Genomic DNA, 14,089 nt, shown 5'->3' on the forward strand with positions numbered 1-14,089 from the left:
TTAAGCTGTCTTTTCAGTTTTGTTAACTATACCAGCACATAACTTGATGTTAATGAAAATGTGCCCTTTAATTTTAGGTGGCGACCTTTGCTAAAATGAATTTATCTCTACAGTATATTTTTAAAAGTTAAAGGAAACAGGATAAAAATATGTTCTAATTCTGAAAGACTAATCTTAAATAAATGTCTTTAAATATAGAATATAGTTCTTACATTACTGTCTTCTCACATGTAATGCACCTGGAAGGTATGTTATTGATTTATTATTGTGTTTCTTGATAAGATGCTTATAAGATATCTGCTTACTTATTTCTCCTCAAATTAGTAAGACAATATGAGCACACAGGTAAGCCATAGGCAAGGGCTAAAGGGCAGCCACTTAAAATCAGAAAATGTGTATAACTGTATTTTTATCACAATCTTTCTGATTCTAAAATGAGGTTAGACTTGGCATTGTATTGATATGATTAAAAAAGCTCTGTCCTTTGCCTCTCTCTCCAATCTCATTTGCTCCTATTCCTTTTTACTCATTTAAAAAGTATTTATTGAGCACTAAGTGGTAATATTGATGGTGATATGGCAGCAAACATCCTTGCTGTTGTGGAGTGTGTATTTCAGTATGAGAGACATCACAAATAAATATACAAAAACATCAGAAAATAGTAAGTACCATGGGGAAAATAAAGCAATGAAAGAACACAAAAACCACCATGGGTTTTAGATAGGAGGGACTTGATAATTTATAATAAAGTGGTTTGGGAACATCTTGATGAGGAAGTGATAATTGAACAAAGATCTAAAAAGCTGACTCAGCAGAAGAAGCCATGTAGCTACCTAGAGAAGAGCATCCAGGCAGTGAGAATGGCACATTATTGTTTTGGCAAGGCTGCGTGTTCATGTTGAAGAAATAGTAAGGAGACCTTACAGGATGACTTCAGCAGAGTAAACAAAGAGGAGGGAGGTAGGAGATGAGGTCAAGCCATAAAGGAGAAAGGTGCAAGTCACATACAGCTTTGTGGAGACATTGCCTTTCATTCTGTAAATGGAATATATTAATTTGCTGGTTTGGTGAAGTTGCCATAAACTGATTTATGCTTTTATAGGATTATTTTGTCTGCCGAATGTAAAATAGTCTCTACAGGGATAAGAGTTAAAACAGCGGTATCAATATTCCAGAGGAAAAATGATGGTGACTCAGAACAAGATGTTAATAGGAAAAGGGTAAGAAGTGGTTAGAATTCGAAGGTCAAAGCAATAGGATTTAATAACAGATTGGAATTGGACGATGACAAGAAAAGAAAAATGAATAATGACTCCAAGGATATTCTCTTCCGAGAGTCATAGTGTAGTATTCAGTGTTCTCTTAGTGTGCCTCCCAGAAAGTCACCCTTCTCGGTACTCATTTGCACCCATTTTTAATATTAACCATAAGTGAGGGTCTTCTCTTAATATGCTCTGTACTAGAACTTTATTTATATGATCCCATTTTATCCCTTGAAGGGAATACACTGTTATTACCACCATTATATATATGAGAAGATTATACTCATCCCACTGTAAGGCCATAAATTATCCACACCTTTGTCATTCCCCAAACAACCATATTTAACGACAAGAACAACAATGTATCAATTTCTGTATGCTAAACACCGGGAAATTTTTCTTTCTTAAAATTACTTCCCGTTATTGTATTCTGAATGAATGGATGAAGTGAATTACTGATGAAGTTTTTTAAGTGGAATGATTTGAATTATGGCAAAATTCCTTATTATATCATCAAATATGTATCCTTATGGGACCTACAAATCTATTGAAGTTCTTCCCATTAGCATTTTTAAACTAATTTTTATAAAAGAGTAAATCATAATACATATATATATATATATATATATTTTGCTCTTAATATGGCAAAGATAATATACATTTTTTTCTTTTGCAAACTTGTCCCTGAAGTCTAAGAATAATTTATAAATTTGCTAATTGTTTTCTTACTATAAATTTATATAAATTCAGGCTAATGAAAACATAATCAAGTGAATAATAATCTCAATTGAGCAGTTTTTCATGTTACAGATTACCTTTTACTTTTAAAATTATTAATTTACATTAATAAAGAATGGTCATATAGTGGCATGAAATAACTAACAGCATGCGTAGTCCTGTTTAATTAAAAGTTGTTTCTAGTCATTGTTTGTGATAAAGCCTATAAAAACAAGGGGAAAAGACCTAGCTGAGTCAATGGAATACACTGGTTGTTACTTTTTATATTAATACTAGTTGTTACTTTTTATATTAATACTAAAACTAAATACTGGTTGTTACTTTTTATATTAATAAAATCATTACTGGCTTCTTGCATGTTGCACTGTACTGAAAATTAATATATCATTAGTATTGGCTCAGTACCTGTCATCAGTATTATAAGAATAATCGCCACGCCCACTGTAGCCTCTCTTTAGCTAATGCTATTTTCAAATATATTTTAACTAAACCTCACATAAAGAATTTTTCTAGGACCATTATTATATATCCGGTTAAGTCTTGTGACACAACCAACATTCATTTTATTCGATATTACTCAAGAATTATTTGGCCTTGCTTGTTCCTACCAATTTAGTTTTACTTAGAAAGACACTTTATTTTTTTCTATAAAATTGAAATGGTAAGAACAGGAGGCAATAAACTCAGCTAGAGCTTATTGTCCTTTTCAATACCTCAGCTCAGATATAACTTTACTAGGTCCTCCATCAGCTCTGTCAGGAGCTGTGAGAAGACCACAGGCAATCAAAGCACCAAGTTTTCTTGCACAGCCTGGGTGGGCGGAGCTGCAGAGCAAAGCAAGCCCACTCGGATGCACGAGAGTCTCCTGGCACACACACTACCCTACTTCACAAAACTGACAGGTGTCTTATTACAAAGTAAGAATAGAAATTACTATAGCAGGACTTGATGTTACTTTGGGTTGTAAGTCCCTTGGCTTAATCCTCACAACGAGCAGCACGATGTGTACTATTTTAAGAATAAGGAAAACAAGGCCTTAGAGAGTCTGACAGAAGTCCTTGAGCAAATGTACAATTGACAGAGTCGGCCTGGAGTCCGGTCCATCTGAGTCTTCACATCGCCTTCTCCACACTCCCCTCTGACCAAGCCCCGTGTGGAAATTTGAACGTTTAGTTTGTCTACAAAATTTTACTATTATAATCTGAGTTATCCAAGTCTTATCAGGGATTTTCTGGATTAAATATGCATTTCAAAAATATCACACTGTCTTCAGTATACTGAATAGCTCAGAAGGGTCTCAAGGATGTGTAGAGAAAATATCTGAAGTATTGTTAGAGAATTCCAGCCATGATAGGACGCACCCATAAGAAAGTCAGGGTGAGACTGAGACAAATCTGAGTGATGAATTAGAAAATGTTTGGCAACAGATAGAATATGGGGGTGAGAGATCAGGAAGAGTCAAAGATTCTACTTTAAATTCTGGCTTAAATAACTAGTCAGGTAGTGGTGTTGATGCTGAAAATGAAAACAGAAGGAAAAGTGAGTCAAAGGAAAAAACACACTTGTTTAGTTCAAAATGTCTTTACTTTATGTGTCTATCAGAAATCCAAATAAAGATGCAAATGGAAAATAAAAATCCTGGATCCTGGCTGTAGATGCAGATTTAAGGGGTCATTGGCATACAGACGGACTGAAAAAGAAAGCATTCTTAGAGAGAAATAAAAACGTATTAGGATGGAGAATAGGTCTGGTATGGATGACTGAATAAATAATAAGAAAATAATAATGCATTGACGTTAAGACGATGACATTTTTGAATTAAGGCATGAATACTGAAGTAGATTTGAATTCTTGGAAATTTTAGAATGTGGTTATATTTTGCTGAGATGGAATAAAAAGAAAGTCATTTAACGTGGAGAGTTCAAGACGATGAAAAGCCACCCATATCTAATGTATGAATGTTGAAATCTAGGAAAATAATGGCAGTTTTCAAAATATAGATAAATTTATGGCATCAGGTACTTAAGGACAATAATGAATACAAGCACTGGAAGACAGTGACGACTAGGAGAAAGTACTGATAGAGTAAAATAGCATGAGTCGCATAAAGCACATTCTTTTCTAAAAAGTAGGAATGATCTCCAGTTTTGGTGTGGGTGATCTGTTAAACAGTACCTTCAGCTTCTGCCTCAACCCTTGTCCCCTCAGGCTCTGACACTCGCTGATCCCTGGGGCTGAATGACCTCTCATTTCTCAGCACTGTTTCTGAATACAGAACCTACTCCTTTTTAGTGTGTTCTCTCAAATATCTTTCGGTTCAACCTGATCAGCTGTTTAGTGCATCTCACATACATACACACACAGTCACACATGCATATACAACTTTCTATCTTCCTAATAATTTATATACAAATGAGTGTAGAAGTTGGATGCTGTTTAATATGCATCATCCTTCTTTTATTCCTACAGAATCCTTCTCTTCATGTGAGCTACAATAATAAGACTGTATAGTATACTTTTAAAATAAATAGTGTTACCACATAAGACGCACATGGGACAATGGCAGACATACGACTAGTACTCAGTAGATGTTAGCCCCATGCTTTGACAAATTCTTAGAACCATACGGGAAAAAGCACTTGGAGGCTACCCAAAGTTTGCCCATTTTGAGAACGACCCATGGATTCCCAAATCAAATATTGACTCACCATATAAATTTGTAAAGACAGTTTGCCTTTCTAAAATGATTGTGTGAGCCTAGCTGTCATTTTTACATGCTTTTGACCAAAATATAGTCCTACAGTATCTGCATAGTCTTCCTACACCCTTTCAACCAAAAAGTGGGAATAAGAAAGATATACATGAATAATGATGAACAAACATGAAAACTCTCAGTCAAATCAGGTAAATCACACTATCAGCATAAACAAGTAAAACTTAGTAATAAATACATAATATGATCTGAGATAATGACAAGTGGACTGAATCCTAATAAAGCCAATTAAGTGGTAAGAAAACATTGCTTAGTCTACTGAGGGTTTCAGGAAGAACTTCTCTGAGGTGACATTTGAACATAGACCAAATAAAACAAGGAATTGAATCCCCTGAATATGAGCGAAAAGCACTGCAAATAGTCACAGCAAAGGTAATACCATGGTTTTGATACATTTGAGGGATGAAGAAAAGTTCTCTCTAATTTGAAAGATTCTAACAATTTTAATCTGCTGGTAGAATAAGAGAGCTTCCTGTTAAATCACTTGGGTTTTCCTCACCATCCCTACTTCTATTTCTTCTCCCACTCCCTACCATGGCTTCCTCTCTTGCCCAGCCAAGATTGTATGGGCTGGTAACATTTTCACTTTAAATGTTTGCTACAATTTGTCACTGAAACCACCTGTGGCTGGAGACCTTGCTTATGGAAGTTTTTAAATTACAGATTCAATTTCTTGAATAGACAGGCATATGTTTAGATTATTTCTTCTTGACTGAGGTTTAGTAGTTTGTGTCTTTAAGGAATTGATTCGTTTCATCTAAGTTGTGAAATTAATGGGCATTTTTGTTCTTAGCATTTCCTTATTATGCTTTCAATGTCTACAGGAATAGTAATAATGTCTTATCTTTAGTCCCTAATATTTATAATTGATGTTTTCTCTCTTTGTCAGTATAATATGGAGGTTTATCAATTTATTGACCTTCTCAAATAAGCAGCTCTTGTTTCCACTGGTTTTCTGTTTTCAATTTCACTTATTTCTTCTCATATTAATTATATTCCTTTCTTTTCCTTGATTTAGTTATCATTGACTTTTTTCTCTATTTTCTTAAAGTTTATGTTACTAATATTAGATCTTTCTCTTTTTAGTATTTTCAATGCTATTTAAATTTACATGCTATTTAAATTTCATTTTTTTAGATTCTTTTAATGTTTATTTTCGAGAGACAGAGAGAGACATTGTATGAGCAGGGGAGGAGCAGAAAGAGAGAAGGAGACACAGAATCTGAAGCAGGCTTCAGGCTCTGAGCTGTCAGCACAGAGCCTGACATGGGGATCGAAGTCACAAGCCATGAGATCATGACCCGAGCCAAAGTTGGGCCCTTAACTGACTGAGCCACCCAGGTGCCCCAACTATAAATTACTTTCTAAACACTGTTCTATGTTTTTTTAAGTTTATTTATTTTGATAAAGAGAGAGAGAGAGTTTGAGTAGGGGAGGGGCAGAGAGAGAGGTGAGAGAGAATCCCAAGCAGACCCTGTGCTGTCAGCACAGGGCCTGACATGGGGCTCAAACTCATAAACTGTGAGATCATGACCTGAGACAAAATCAAGAGTCAGACGCTCAACTAACTAAGCCACCCAGGCACCCCTAAATACTGTTTTATGTTTATTACATGCATTTTGTTATGTTGTATTTAATTTATATATCCAGAAGTGGGATTATTGAATATGGTAGTTCTATTTTTAATTTTTTGAGGAACCTCCATACTGTTTTCTTCTGTAGCCGCACCATTTTATATTCCCAACAACAATATATAAGGGTTCCAAATCCTCCACATCCTAACTAATACTTGTCATTTTTTAAATAAGAGGCATCATAATAGATGTGAGATGATAACTCCTTGGGATTTTGGTTATCATTTTTCTGATAATTAATGAAATTGAGCACCACTTTATATATGTTTTAGCTATTTATATGTCTTCTTTGGAGAAATAAGCTCTAGGTTCTTTGGCCATTTTTTAATCAGATTATTTGCTTGTGGGTTTATTTGTGGAGGGTTTTTTTTGTTTGTTTTTTGTTTTGTTTTGTTTTTTGTTTTGTTATGGGGTAGTAAGAGATTCTTATATATTGTGGATATTAACTCCTTATCAGATAGATGGTTTGCAAACAATTTCTACCCTTCCATAGGTCACCTTTTCAGTCTGTTGATTGTTTGCTGTGCAGAAGCTTTTAGTTTGATATAGTCTACTTGTCTATATTTGGTTTCACTGTCTATGATTTTGGTGTTAAATTCAAGAAATCACTGCCAGGACCAGCATCATGAAGGTTTTTCTGCATGTTTTCTTCAAGGAGTTTTAGAGTTTCAGGTCCTATGTTTCAGCCTTTACTCCATTTTACGTTCATTTTTGTGTATGGTATAAAAAAGGTATTTTTCCATTTTTAAATCAACTTTAAGATACTTTGGATCCTCAATATTTTACTTACCCACTATCTCCCACAAGTGAATTGCTCTTTTTGTAGCTATTCAAGATCCATATTCCAAAAATGACCGATTTAATGTTTATGGAGGTCTTTAAAATTATTGACGACTTTAGCAGAATTTCTATCTGGTAAGGAGTTAAAAATGTCAAGAGTTCATATGAGAAACCATTGTGAATTCCCTTGGACCCTCACACCCCTAACAGAGATAAAAACTCCTTCCTCTATGTCACAAGATTATCTGATGTCTGATGGTATCATTGTATTTATAGCGTTGCACTGTTACTGATTGCTTGCATGCTTCATTTTTCCACATTTGGAGAGTTTTGAGCATTTTGTACTCCAACAGTGACACAGTTCCTAGCACAGCATATATGTGTGAATATATGGCAAAAAATATTACACAAATTATTTAAGCATTTAACTTCATTTCTGATGTTGTTAAATGATACAATTCTACCAAAGTCACTAAATATCTGTTTTGTTTCAATTTTCTCTTCCACTGCAATTACTAAGTTGAAACTATAACTTCTACCATGTTATTTCAAATCAATTCAGCAAATACATACTAAGTATCTCTTATTTTGGTAAATACCATGATGAAAAGATGATCTTAACTAGTTACACTCTAAAAGCAGAGATAAGCACCAATTTCATTGAAAGTAGGTGGAATGTGAAATGTGTAATAAAATACTTAATGCAAAATAATGTTTCAAAACAAAAGACAGGGAATAATCCTATAAAGCTTCCTGAAGGAATGGGTGGGGTTCATATACTTTATGCCAGAGAATAAGAAAAAGGATATTTCAAGATTTTAAAATAATAAGATAGAGGGATCAAGAACAGTCACAGAAGTCTAGTTCAGATAAAATACAGGTATCTTAGAGTCTTTAATTAGAGAAAGAAAGAAAGTGTGCTGTGTGTGTCTTATGTGTGTCACACATGCACACACATGCTCAAGCTCATTAGAAACAGTGAAAATCCAAGCTAGAGTAATGGTAGTGAAGACATACGTGCACGTATATGTGGGAAAATGTCATGGAAATGAAACTCAAAGGCCAACCATCTTCATACAGTCTGATGCTGAGAATAAACATGGTAATCAAGAAAGAATAGAAAGAAAGAATGAGAGCTGTGAGGACAGAGTTCTGTGTAAACCATTTATTTGGGAAACAAACTAGTATTTAAATTTTGCAAACGGATTTTTTCCTCGTTTTTATTTAAATTCTAGTTAGTTAAAATATAGTGTAAGATTGGTTTCTCTGATTCATCACTTAGATACAACACTCAGTGCTCATCACAAGTGCCCTCCTTAATCCCCATCACTCATTTAACCCATCATGCCACTCATGTCCCCTCTAGCATGCTGTATGTTCTCTACACTTAAGAGTCTGTTTTCTGGTTTGCCTCCAACTCTCTCTCTTTCTTTTCTTCCTTCCCCTATGTTCATCTGTTTTGTTTCTTAAATTCCACACATGAGTTAAATCATATGGTATCTGTCTTTCTCTGACTTATTTTTCTTAGCATAATACTCTCTAGCTCCATCCACATCTTTGGAAATGGCAAGATTTCATTCTTTTTGTAGCTGAGTAATACTCTATTGTATGTATATTCCACATCTTCTTTATCCATTCATCAGTTGATGGGTATTTGGGCTCTTTCCATAATTTGGCTACTGTTGATATAAACTGATTTTAATAACAATTGGTACAAAGTTTTACACTATAAATTTTAATCTAATAATGTTATGAGGCAAAATAATTAGGCTTTTCCCCCCCAATTTCCTCTTTATTGTGTTCTTTCTTTTCCTAATGGAAGTTTGGGTACTAGAGTCTTTCAGGGTCTTAATTACTATATTCACTTCCTTTTGTAATTTACATAAAATAATCTTGCACCTGCCAATAAAGTGGTTATAATTGACTCGTCTTACATTTACTTATTTCAGATTATATTTAAAAATCTCTAGGTATTAATACACTTTATAAGTCACAGAATCAATGACTCTCCCCTGAAACCCATGGGAAATATATAACCCCTAGTAACTCTGTACTTTGTGAGCACACTACACCTTGCATCAGGACACTCATAAAAGTGCATAATCTTCTATTGTTTTATTGCCACTTTGTGTTCTAGTCATTTAAAAACGAACTTTAAACGTTTCATGAGAATTCAGGTATGATGCTATGCCTCAGATTCTCTTTTATAACTTTTTAGTAATGTGTCCCATAAGTTCCATTGCTACAGCTTCATAACATTTAGGAGGGTCTGAGCCAGTACCCTTGCATATTAAATTTGCAGTTTACACATTAGTAAGTGCTTAACTGCTTGATTTGTAAGGAGAAAATTGAGGAGGTTAATCCAACAATACCTTAAATTTCTTTATGCACAGATCAATCATCAAAATAAAAGGAGCTTGAAAAATAATTTAGTTTATTTCTCTGCCAATAAGCAAATTTCTACCTCAATTGACATACATGTTAAAGAGCCAAGTACCTACAGGTGATTTAATGTCCCCCAAACAGATTTTTAAGTCATCCACTGTACTTAACCTTCTTTCAATAATTCCAATGATTTTCAGTTACTAGTAAAATAAAAATATAATCACTTCACTTCCCCATTTTCTACATTGAAACCCTCATCATATATCGGAAGAGTAAGAATCCATCGAGTATTTCCTCTCTGACATAAACTAGATATGTTTTTTCTCTTTTATTGCATACTTTCAATTAATTTTTTTTAAAGTATCATCCAAGAAAAATAGTTTCATGGGAATGATTCTTACTGAAAGACTTCTCTGTATCTTTGGCCACTACTGGACACATCATGTTGCTTCCTTAAACTCAATTTTTATCATGAGTATTTATTATTAAATATTCTTCATTGACACTTTCATTGTAATTGCCTTTGCACCCAGTTATATTCTTGGGCCATTTTCCCCAAGCTTGCAGGGATCTAGCTATTACAATTGTGTTTCCTAACTCTGGTTTGAGCCATGCACTTATAATAACACACAGAATTGGACACGAGCCTTTACGTGTGTTTATATTCATTGTTATTCCAGTAAGAAAGGTATACATGACAGACTATATAATGAAAATATGTAACTTTTTCAGTTTTTCTGAAACTGAAACCATCTACAATGGATAAATTTTAATGTGTACATAATTAAAAGCTCCTGTACATTTAGAGTCTCTGTCTTTGTTCTCATTTGTGTTATGATTTAAGACTCTTCTTAGGAAAGCCAAAATAAAACAATTACTTCCAAATGCAATTCTTTGATGGGTCATTCAATTTGCTGACTGTCTCGACTCCTCCCCTGTCTGACAGCTGCCATGGAAAAAAGATATGAAACTTGTCATTTTTCTTTCACCCACTGTGATAAACACATGTTTTATTTATTTGTACCTCAATTCTTCTGTGAAACTGCTTGGGAAAGTACAATAAGAAAAATAGAATATAATGTACTGTTGATAAAGATCATTCTTGCAGGAATAGAATAGCATTTCCAAAAATCAGTTGATTTGACTACTTAACTTTAATTAAAAATAATGTGCCATTTGTGATAGTTATAAATATCTTATTTGAACATTAGGGCATAAGATAAGCTAGAAAAATAACATCATTCAGAATTACCAAAAAGTCATTATAGTTTTATATAGTTTTTATGCAATCATTAGATCAATAGTTCAGAGACTATTAAAAGGATCACATGTAATATTTTTAATCAAAGAATTTTAAAAGAAAAAGTGAATATTATGGAACTTTAATTTTTCAAAAAGGTAAATTTATAGCCAGAGCTTACATAAGGAGAAACTTGATATAAAATAGACTGTTGGATTTACTGATTATTGCTGTTGAAAAGCAGTAAAAATATTGTTAAATCTATTGATGAATGGATAAAAAGGTTTAGTAACTAAATATATTGAACGTGAGGCAACATGATTTATGTAACTTATTTAGTATTCATAAAACATTATGAAATAGATTTATAATTCTCATTTTATGCATAAACAAAGAGGGGAGTTTAAATATGTTTCCCAAAGGCACATATCTAATAAGCAGAGGCTCTTATATTTAAAACTGTATATATCTCACTATGGAATCCATTTAATGTCCACCACATGACAAATGTATGATCAAGAGAAAACTCAGATGCCAATGATTTACATTATATCAAACATATATAAGTGCTTAGTATATCTTTAATGATTTAATGACTTCTATTATCTTTTTATGCAACAAAAATAGCTGAACACATATGACAAGATGAATTTTAAAAGCAGAGAATATACTTGATGACAAAAGTCTCAACACTGAGGATGTAGAGAATGACAAAGTCCATGAACAGTTCCATGTTAGAGACACAGGCCATGAAAAAATGCAGGATCCTACTGATAGTATATTAAGATACACCTAGGTGCCAGCTCATTTCCATGAATTAAACAAACAAGCAAACAAACAAAAACTTTCATTGTTGCTGGTTTTGATATTTAACAAGTGTCCTTGACTACTGTATTATTTATTAGAAAAAGGGCAGTCTAATCCATGTTGATGATCATAATCAAAAAGAATGTTGAAAATTTACAGATGCATTCAAGAAAAGTATCTAACCAAAAACAAACAAACAAACAAACAAACAAAGCTGAGGAAATGGGGCTGAGGGATTCTATGTTGTAGCTGAATCAATTATTGGCCCAAACATCTCACTCTCCAAGGTAGTATCATATATTTGTAGTTTTGACACATATACCTGTTGGTCAGGATTTCCATCCCTACCATTAGATTTGGGGTTTGAAATGTGACTTGCTTTGGCCAATGACATATTAATGAATGTGAGTTTAGTGGAAGCTTGACTAGGACAAGTTTGGGGTTCACCTCTTTTGCACTGATACCCTGCAATAAGAACACTACCCAGATAATCAGTATCTCAGTATGGGGCATTCCATATGCTCTGGGCAGATTCTGTTTCCAGAATGCTGTTCCAGAAATTCCAAAATAGGAGATAAAAAGAACAGGTTCCAATCCAACCTCCTATTTGGAGTCTGAAATCCAGTCTATTTTGGTCAAGTTGTAAATGCCACACAGAACACTGAACATGAAATTAAATTATTGTTTGAAATAATTAAGTTTGCAGTTATGGCAGTAGCTAAGTAATACTATTGTTAATGATGCCTGTGATTGCTATGATTTAGCATAACTCTAGGAACCTGTACATTTGGAGTTTAGATAAAATAGAGCTTTGAAAGTGTCCATTTACTTTTTGGTGTACAATGGAATAAGATATTATTAAATATACCAAAAAGAATAATAGCAAAAGAATAATTTCTTTGAAGATTGAGATGTGGTGATCAATATATTTTGAATACATGTTGGATGAATGTTTGACAGATGCAAGGGACTCTGCCAGTGCTACTAAATGAGGTCGAAGATACAGCCCATTCATAGTTAGAGTCTAAATTTCAGTATCATGAAGACCACAACCTTTCACAGATATTTCTTAGAAAATTTATCAGTGTTTTCTAATACTCTCAGGTATCTTCTATATTTATAACTAATAGGTCACAGAATGTAAATCAGCAGCACAACCAAAATCCTGAATTCAGGGATGGGGAATTTGGAAATCTAGTCAATTTTTTATAAAAATGTCAGTTTTCTTCTTCAAAGTTTTGAGCTGTACACTGTCAGTTCTCAAGCTGATTTTTAATGCTCTCCTTATCTGCAAGACAATGCTTCCTAGAAAAGTGCTGGGACTCCTGCTGCTTCTTTCCCTAAGTCTTTGCCTTCGAGTTCTTACTTAGATCCACAAATTCAGTGATGACTCTGTCAAACTAATCCCTATGTCTCGACTTTTCCTCTCTATCCAGTGACCATTCTACCCGTTCTTCCATTACATCCTCCATTCCTAAAGCTTTCCCATTCAAGTTTTCCATCCCTGCTAATGGTACACTATTCTCCCTTTCACAAGGGTTTTCACCAAGTATTAATCTTTGATTATACATGGTTTAGACACACACAAAAAAATGTGTAGTCCTGTAGAATTATCAGTAAAAAATTTATCCTTTCTAGTCAATCTCATCTTTTCTGTTACCACTGCACTGTCTTCAGTCCGGATTACGTCACACTTAGATCGTTGCTATAACTTTTTAGCATGCAGCCAGTCATCTGTGGCGATGAATTATCGTACATTCCCCATTAGATCAATCACTTTAAAATTGTGGGACTCTGTACTGTAGAAAGAGACTTATTTTCAATGTCTCCTGGTAGCCTATTAAGGCAAGTACATAGACCATATCCTGGCACTCACTATACCCTTAATTTTAATAAACCTGTTTACCTATAAATGATTTTTGTTAGTCTTTATTTATCTTCATTGCTAGAATATACTTTGTGTTATCTTGCTTTGGAAACTTGCTGATATTATCTCTTCATTTACAGCAGCCTTTCACTCATTACCGTCTCTTAATTTTGTTTACAATTTTTCAAAGGTATTTTACACATTATATATTCTCCATAAAAGCCTTTGCTGTTCTAACAGAGCAACCTAATGGAGCGGTGCTTAGTGTGGTTCCTCATGACTTGGAACCACGATGGCATTCATAATATACAGTCACATGTTATTATTACTCTGATAATTATTTCATATTTTTACAAGGGCAGAGATACTGCCTTATTAATTTTAGAAAAATATGCTAAACCCCCTACATTTATTAGCATGTGTCTTATATCACTGGAGTTCAGTGCATTACTGTTGAATTGAAATAAAAAATAATCTAGCATCTGTGATACTACATGCTAGATTCTAGCTAGATTAAAAGTAACAACAATAACATATTTATTGAGGGTTCACTACTTGACACTTTTATAAATTGGGACAACACCAAGAGCTTGGTTGTATCAT

General features: G+C 33.8%; 1 pseudogene; it reads left to right on the forward strand.

Annotated features, from left to right (window-relative positions):
- The window catches only part of LOC125925813 (heterogeneous nuclear ribonucleoprotein D-like), a 170,162-nt pseudogene that overhangs the window by 1,667 nt on the left and 154,406 nt on the right, over positions 1–14,089 (forward strand).

This window comes from Panthera uncia, chromosome F1 (assembly GCF_023721935.1).
Source record: "Panthera uncia isolate 11264 chromosome F1, Puncia_PCG_1.0, whole genome shotgun sequence".
NCBI classification, from domain to species: Eukaryota; Metazoa; Chordata; class Mammalia; order Carnivora; family Felidae; genus Panthera; species Panthera uncia.